This window comes from Gekko japonicus, unplaced genomic scaffold (assembly GCF_001447785.1).
Source record: "Gekko japonicus isolate JY-2015 unplaced genomic scaffold, Gekko_japonicus_V1.1 scaffold2774, whole genome shotgun sequence".
NCBI classification, from domain to species: domain Eukaryota; kingdom Metazoa; phylum Chordata; class Lepidosauria; order Squamata; family Gekkonidae; genus Gekko; species Gekko japonicus.
The window spans coordinates 70,993-79,603 of NW_015173759.1; positions in this window are offsets into that span (position 1 = coordinate 70,993).

The window sequence follows — 8,611 nt, forward strand, 5'->3', positions numbered from 1 at the left end:
CTCCAAACCCCGCTCTCCCCAGGCTCCACCCCCAAAATCTCCAGGTAGTTCCCAATCCAGAGCTCGCAATCCTACTCCAGCCCCCTAGACGGTCTCTTCCAGTGGTTACTTGTAGATGTTAAACAATATGGGGAACAAGACAGACTCCATAGCACAAACACCACATGGCTGAGCAGGATTTTCCCCCACAAGGGGCACAGTCCAACACTTTGTATCATCCAGAGTAAATCCTCATGCTTCCTAAATGTCACTTCCTTCCCTGGATGCCAGTCATCTTTGATGGAATCAAATCCTGCTGCAGCTCTTTGCCCCCATACACATACCATGATATCTCTCATGTTTATTCATCTGTTATACACAGGAGGGAAACAAACACCCATGCCCAGGTTGGGAGGAAAGGTGACATGGTATAACAATACGAGAACTCGTGGGCACTCAATGAAACTGCTGAGCAGTCGGGTTAGAACAGATAAAAGGAAGTCCTTCTTCCCCCAAAGAGTGATTAACACATGGAATTCACTGCCACAGGAGGTGGTGACAGCTACAAGCATGGACAGCTTAAAGAGGGAACTGGATAAACATATGGAGCAGAGGTCCATTGGTGGCTATTAGCCACAAGGTATAGATAGGAGTTCTCAGTCTGGGGCAAGTGATGCTCTGTATTCTTGGTGCTTGGGGGGGGGGCAACAGTGGGAGGGGTTCTAGTGTCCTGGCCCCACTGCTGGACCTCCTGATGGCACCTGGTATTTTTGACCACTGTGTTGGACCGGATGGGCCATTGGCCTGATCCAACACTGGCTTCTCTTATGTCCTTATGTTAACCCAATCTCATAAGATCTCGGAAGCTAAGCAGGGTCGGTACATGGAAGGGAGGCCAACAATGAAGTCTCTGCAGAGGAAGACAATGGCAAATGACCTCTGCCTTTTCACTTGCCTTGAAAGCCCTTTTCTGAGGTCGCCATAGATCAGTTGTGCCTTGACAGAATTTAGGCACATGAGCACATGTTACATGTGGATGCAACATCTGAACAGGGTTGCCAGGTCTTGCCTGTGTCCTGGTAGGGGGCTCCAGCCAGGCTCCTGGGGTCTTCTTCCGGAAGTGATGTCATCACACCGGGCACATCGTTCAGGGGATGCTCTTAGCATTTGGGTTAAAAAACTCTATGGTCACCATTGAGTTTTTACCGAAATGCTAGAGCGTCCCTGCACACCAGGGCTCTTCATGGGTGGGGCTTCCTCCACCGACCAACTGGCCAGCGGCGGATTGGGTCCCCCCCAAAAAACCCTGCCCTCATTGGGGGGATGGCAACCCTACATCTGAAAGTTTTAATGTATCTTAGAAAAAGCATACATGCATTCAAAGCCAGAAACAACTCCTGTTTTTCAGGAATTACTTTTCTGGGTAATGTTCAGCTGGAGTCATCTACAGTGGTCAGCAAGGTTCACATCAATTTAGCCATTGCTTATACTCATCAGTTATATGTACTGATTAGGCAGCCACAGATTTAAGCAGGAAGAACCTGCTAAAGTTGAGGTAGGCATGGAACACATGAAGCTGCCTTCTACTAAACCAGACCATTGGCCCATCAGAGCCAGTATTGTCTACTCAGACTGGCAGCAGCTCTCCAGGATATTAGACTGAGGTCTTTCCCATCACCTACTGCCAGACATTTTCACTGGAGAATGGAGATGCCAGGGACTGAACCTGGGAACCTCCTACTTGCGCTCTACCATAAGCCATGGTTCCTACTTACATGAAGGTCCCGCTGTGGTTCTTGATGAGAAAAGAGGATACAAAATATTTTTATAAGTACTGTTGAGTAGTAAGGCTATCACGGTTTATTCCTATTTGGCACAGTCTCCAGGTGACTGATGGAGATCTTCTGGGATTACAGCTGAGCTCCAGGAAATAGAGATCAGTTTGGCTGGAGAAAATGGTCGCTTTGGAAGGTGGACTCTGTGGCGTCATATCCCACTGAAGTCACTCCCCTCCCCAAACCCCGCCCTCCTCAGGCTCCACCTCCAAAATCTCCAGATATTTCCCAACTCGGAACTGGCGACCCTACCCTGAAATGGAGTCAAGGTAATGCCAGGCCTGCTTTTTGTCCTCTGTTCTCATGCTCAGCTGATTGCTATGATAGAATTGTTCTGATTGGGGAGACTTTTGAAGTACTCCCGGTAACAACTGATCCAATTGTCTGGGAGAACTGCCTCCCTCCTCCCCCTCCTCCCGTTGCCTAGGAAATTTGTTAAATGAAATTAAAAACAGGCCTGCAAGCCTTTAAACGCTGGCCTCAAACATTCCCCACAATATTGATATCAGTATTCCAAGATTCCTGAATACCGATGTGGATGACCAGATATATCTAAACAAATATTCACAAAGTATTTGTATATTTGGACCAGAAATATTCAAATGGACATCCATATGGATGGGTGTTTGGTCTGCAACTGAATGTTAGCCAGTTGATAGTGCCGTCATTTTTATATACCCTCTAATTTCCAGTTGTTCATAGGGTAATTAGAGACACTGAGGAGACTTGTTGCTATGGAGTTTAATCATTCTGACCCTAATTTGCCTGCCAGAGGTCTTGCTTTTTGAACTCAAAACTTAATCTTCTGTAAAAGGAATAGCAGTTTTAAAAATATCTGTATGGTATCTCTATGTGTGTCAATTATCTCTGCATCTGCTGCTAAAAAACTGCAAAACTTCCTGTCTGTTGCTTGATGTATTACTGGTGTGGCTGCAGCCTGGCAAGTAATTTCCTTACCAATGGGAGGATAGCCTTCCAGTTCTTGTCAGCTTCCTTATGCAAGTAATGGTTCCTGACATGATAATGTGGCTCCTGTCTTCCTCCCACCTATCTTACAGTGCTAAAGAGGAGAAACAAGTTGATAGAAAACATGTGTATTGGCCCATCAGAAAGAGATTATGACGGACCCCTGCTTATTCTTCTCTGTGAGGCCGATTTTCCTGCCAAAACACCGTTCCCCACTGAATGAGCAGCCTCTTACTAGCATATTTGAATTATAGAATTATAACTTTTTGCGTGTCCCACCCTGTGATAGAGGACTTATTTGGCTTTTGCCCAGGCCAGAGATTTATTGTAGCTAAGCAGGAGCCCCCTTATAAATCCCTTTTTGGAAATGGAACTTGACACAAAGTAAAGTTCAAATAGAAAGCTTTATTTTATTGAACAGGCGCAGTTGATTTAGGAATAGGGCAGGGGACAAGAAGTTGAGGTAAATTTGGTTGTTTATACAAATTATAATATTTTGAACAGGCAATAGAGTAGAGTTGAAGCTTATATTCTTAGAGACTCAGTCTTAACTGTGAAAGATTTGTTTGTCTTGGAGATTTCTTTCAGCAACACTGTGTCTTAGGCCCCGTTCACACACTGAATTTGCCATGGGAGAGCCACGAATGCTGAACGGATTTTCAGGGCACAATCACACCGCAACATCTGGCAAGTGTAGTGCACCCGTGGCCAATCTGTGGCGTGCTGCCGAAGCTGCGGAGTTAAAAAGTATCTCAACAAATGTACTAGCAAATGGTTTGCCACAGGCCGCCAACAGAATCGTTCCGTGTGATCGCGCCGGCGCGCAACTCCCCCCCGGCTGTCCTCCTTTACGTGTATGGGCTGATGGACGAAACCACTGTGTGCTGCCGTTGTGTCTGATCGCGTTCTGGCGGGTCTAATTGTGCCGGCGCAAAGAGCCACACACCCCGGGCATTATCTGGCCCGTGTGACTGGGGCCTTAATAAAGTTTCATAAAACTGTCTTAGTTTCCTGGAAAGCTAGTATTTTCTTCCTGTATTTAAATATTTCCTTTGTGGGATTATAACTTTCCCCTTTTTTTTTACTCTTGAGGAGGATAAGACCATTTCCCTTTTCACACAAACCAGGGGTCCCTTCTGAATTGAACCATCTGAATAATTGGTAAAGAAATATCCTCCGCTTTCTAGGAGCAATAATCCATTTTTCTGTTTGGGTAGACTGGCAGTTTTCAACCTCCTGTCCAGTCGTTTCTGTCAAACCTCAACCCCAGTTCTGGAGACTGTGAATAAATGGAATTCAGCTAAGTCTGACAGACTTTTAAGTTCTATTTTCTGAACTTTTCCTCAGATGTGTTGGTACACAATAAGGGCAAGGAGTTGTGTCCCTTCACTTCTCAAGTGACTTGTCTGTTTTCCTCAGACAGACACACTCTTCGCCTGACTGGCAACTGCCAAGCCAAACTCCAAAGGACAACTGACTCCCTCTGACAAGACTGAGAAGACTTTTTAAAACTCTCCTTAGCTGGCACTGACCAATGGGGGGGAGGGTCACACAGCCTGTCAATCAAACTGTGCTTTACAGTGAGGCATTAACCCCTAATCTCCCAGCTCTCTGAATCTAATGTACTAAGCATTCTGCTTTTGGAGGTCAGTTTGTCACAGAGGTCACTTGTGGGTCACCTAGCCTCTCGGTGGGATCCACGAAGCTCATTCCTCACCCTAAACCCAACATGTTACAGACAAGGGCGGGAGGGGCATTTTATAGTACAGGTAATATCTAGACTACAGAGATCAATTCCCCAGGAGAAAATATGTTTATTTATTTATTTATATTTCAATTTGTATCCCGCTCACCCCCTAAGGGCTCTGAGCGGCTTACATGTTCCAATTCATACAATCCTAAACCTTGGGCCACATACATGTAGGGGACGTGACAAGCCTACCAGGCTTTCTGTGTAGCTGTGGAGGGTGAACTCTATGGCACTGTACCCCACTGAGGTCCCCTGCAGATGACCAGGGAGGGGACCTGGCAACCCTAACCATAAATGATGCAGAAATCACATCGTCTGAGCACATTTACAGCACCAGACAGCACTCAGTAGGATAGTCTGCCGTCTCTGTCCCTTTATCAAAGCATTTATGCAACCACCGCAGGGCTCTTTTTGTAGAAAAAGCCCAGCAGGAACTCATTAGCATAATAGGTCACACCCAACAGCAGGAACTCATTAGCATAATAGGTCACACCCAACAGCAGAAACTCATTCGCATATTGGGCCACACCCCTGACAGCACCACTCATTAGCATATTAGACCACACCCACATGTTACCAGAAGTGTGGTCATCCAGCCACACCAACCTTTTGCTTCTTATTCTGTTTACCTTGTTTGTTGTCAAAACCCAGAGCTTTTTTTGTAGCAGGAACTTCTTTGCATGTTAGGCCACACACCCCTAATGTAGCCAATCCGAAGGAGTTTCTGCTGTTGGGTGTGGCCTGTTATGCTAATGAGTTCCTGCTGGGCGTGGCCAACTTGGGAGCCAGCCGGAACTCCGTTCCTGTGTGTTCCTGCCCAAAAATAGCCCTGCTGACTACTCTGTGGGGAAGGAGTCTGTGTAACTAGGAGGGAATCTGCCGCAGATGATTCCGGCTGGGGGACGGTGTGCCCATTGCCTTCCGCCACTCAGCTGAATTTACACCGAACTTTCTGTATGTATCCCATACAAGACTGGGATCGTGTAAAGAAAAATGGCCGGAGGTCCCTGAATGGATTTGACTTTGGCTCCTGTATAAGAGTCTACAGATGTCTGAGTCCTGCAGAGACTCTTCTGCCCCTAAGACGGAACTGACCAGTTCAACGAAGCAGCTGCCAGAAGCAGCAAAATGTTGTTTTCTCAGACGGTATTCGTTGGAACTGCACTACATCTCGAGGAGCCACGTCATTTAGCTTAAGGGAAGGAAGGTCTGACCTCCCAAGAAATACTGTCCATCTGGAGCAAAAATCCCCCTGTTTCTGCAGCACACACAACAAAAGCTAAACTGAAACCACTTCAGATAACCAGAGATGGTGAAAAATGAATCATGTATTGTAATTCATTCCAAACCCTCTTCCTCATGCCTTGGACGGACGAAAGCATTATTTCTCACTCAGCTGTCCAGTTGTAGCTTGGGCCTTTTGGGGAATTGAACCAGTGAATTAATCCTGAGAATTAAATGGACAAAACGTCTGTTGAACAGCCTTTCTAACTGCAGTTGTTTTCATTCCCTGCAGGCTAGACAAACCATTGCAGCATCCAAGTGTTTAACATGCATCCTACTTTTTAAAAATTCACGGATTGAAGCAACTGAGTGTCCTAATATGTTCACATGTGTACAAAGTATATTTGCCAAGTCCTTCTCATCCCAGTCATTCCTGGCCACCCATGCGGAGGGCGCAAGCAACTGTAAAGCAAAGCTATTACCTGAGCAAACCTTCTGCTCTCTGGTGTAGTGGTTAGGAGCGTGGACTCTAGTCTGAGAGAACTGGGTTTGATTCCCCACTCCTTCACATGCAGCTGCTGGCGTGACCTTGGGTCATTCACAGTTCTCTCAGAGCTGTTCTGGAAAGAGTAGTTCTCGAGAGAGCTCTCTCAGCCCCACCTAGCTCACAGGGTGTCTGTTGTGGGGAGGGTAAGGGCTCCCAGAGGAATTTGACTGGTTTTCAGCATCAGAGGAAAGGGGCAGAGAAGCAGCATGGCAGCCCAAGGAAGGTTCCCAAGATCCAGGGTTTCCAGCCTCCGGGTGGAGCCTGGAGACCTCTCAGAATTACAACTGATCTCCAGAGTGCAGAGATCAGTTCCCCTGCAGGAAATCACAGCTTTGGAGGGCAGACTCTAGGTCAGGGATGTCAAACATAAGGCCCGGGGGCCAGATCTGGCCCATCCAGGGCTCTTATGCGGCCCGCGAGCAACTGATGCAAGGGAGGAAGTGCTGGGAGGAGTGGGCAGAGCCACTCCACTGTGGCTTCAGCACAGCAGAACAACCTCGTCTGCAGCAGACAAGCATTGTGGGAGCATCTGCCCAGCGCTGCACCGCTGGCTCTCCAGTCCGCTTATGTGAGTTTTCCTCTGCACCCCCCTACCGGCCCATGGGGCCTTGCAGTGAGAATACACCAACTCGGAGATTACCAGCTGCTGTCCTTTATACAGTTTCTATCTCCGATACCTGGCATCAGTGTTCCCTCTAAGCTGAGTTAGTGTGAGCTAGCTCACAGTTTTTTAGCCTCCGGCTCACACATTTTCGTCTTAGCTCAGGAAGGATGGCTCCAGAGCAAACTAATTTATGCAGGAGCCAAATCGCTGGCTCACAACTTTAATATCAGCAGCTCACAAAGTAGAATTTTTGCTCCCAAGACTCCACAGCTTAGAGGGAACATTGCCTGGCATTACCTTTTATGGCACACATGGCCCAGCCCGACAAAGTGACATTTATGTCAGATCCGGCCCTCGTGACAAATGAGTTTGACACCTCTGCTCTAAGTCATTACCTCCCTGCTGAGCTTCCTCCCCAAGGATTTCGCAAACCACAGCTGGCAACCCTAGTTTTAGCCAGGGCTGCCAACTCCAGGTTGGGAAATGCCTGGAGATTGGGGGGTGGGGCCCGAGAAGGGCGGGGTCTAGGGGGGGGACTTCAGTGGGGTATAATGCCATTGAGTCCACTTTCCAAAGTGGCATTTTTTCCCCAGGTGAACTGGTCTCTGTTGCCTGGGGATCAGTTCACCTGGAAAAAAATGGCCGCTTTGGAGAGTGGAATTCCTTTAAACAGGGTTGCCAACTCCTCATAGGATTGGGAAATTCCTAGAGATCTGGAGGTGAATTCTAGGGACTTCGGTTTGAGGAGATGAGGAACTTCAGTGGGCTGTAATGCAGCCATTTTCTCCAGGGGGAGTGAACTCCAGGGGGAGTGTCATCTGGAGATCACTTGTAATTCCGGGAGATCTCCAGCTCCCACCTGGAGGTTGGAAAGCCTACTTTTTAATCTCTCTCCTTGTGTTTCACTGACTGGGTTTGTGTAGGTGTTTGTGTAGATGTTTAATCCAATAGATCACTTCAAGCTTTCCACAGGGCCAAGGCAGGGACTTATTTAACAGAGAAGGGACTAATTAACTCCATACAGCAAAACACTTCAGGTCGTGAGGGGGACGCTCTAGCACTTGGCTAAAAACTCTATGGTGACCATAGAGTTTTTGGGCCAAATGCTAGAGCGTCCCCTGCGGAACGTGCCCATCGTGATGATGTCACTTTGTGCGCACACCAGAAGATCAAGGAACCTGGGCTGGAGATCGCTACCAGCCGCTGGATAAGACCTGGCAACCCTATTACAACTTCAAATCAGCCAGCCTGGCCACAAAGAGAGATCCAGGGGATGAGACTCACAGCTGCTCCCACCCCCGTGCCATGCTAGGCCTCCCACCAGAGGGCATCTGATTCAAGCATTCCAGTGGGGCATCAGGCCTTATTATACGCCCGTGGCAATTGCCTCCTCTCCAGGCAGGGAAAGGGTTCTCCTCCAGTATGTGCTGTGTCCTGTCCTTTTGGAGCCCACTGCTCTGAAGCAATCACGTAGGAGGCTCTGCCGGCCTGGGAGCATTCGTGTTGCTCTTGGAATGTGCCGAAAATTGAAAGCAAGTGTCCGCGCGAGCATCTGCGAACGGCAGGGCTCCTCGGGCCTGTCGCTCTGCCAGCAGGCCAAAACCCGCTCCGTGTTCCCAGCACAAGGCCCCGGCCAAATGGAAACGTCTCTCCCTGGGCCGGCGAAGGCACCCCAGCGAAGCAGAAGAACTCCGACGCCTGCTGAC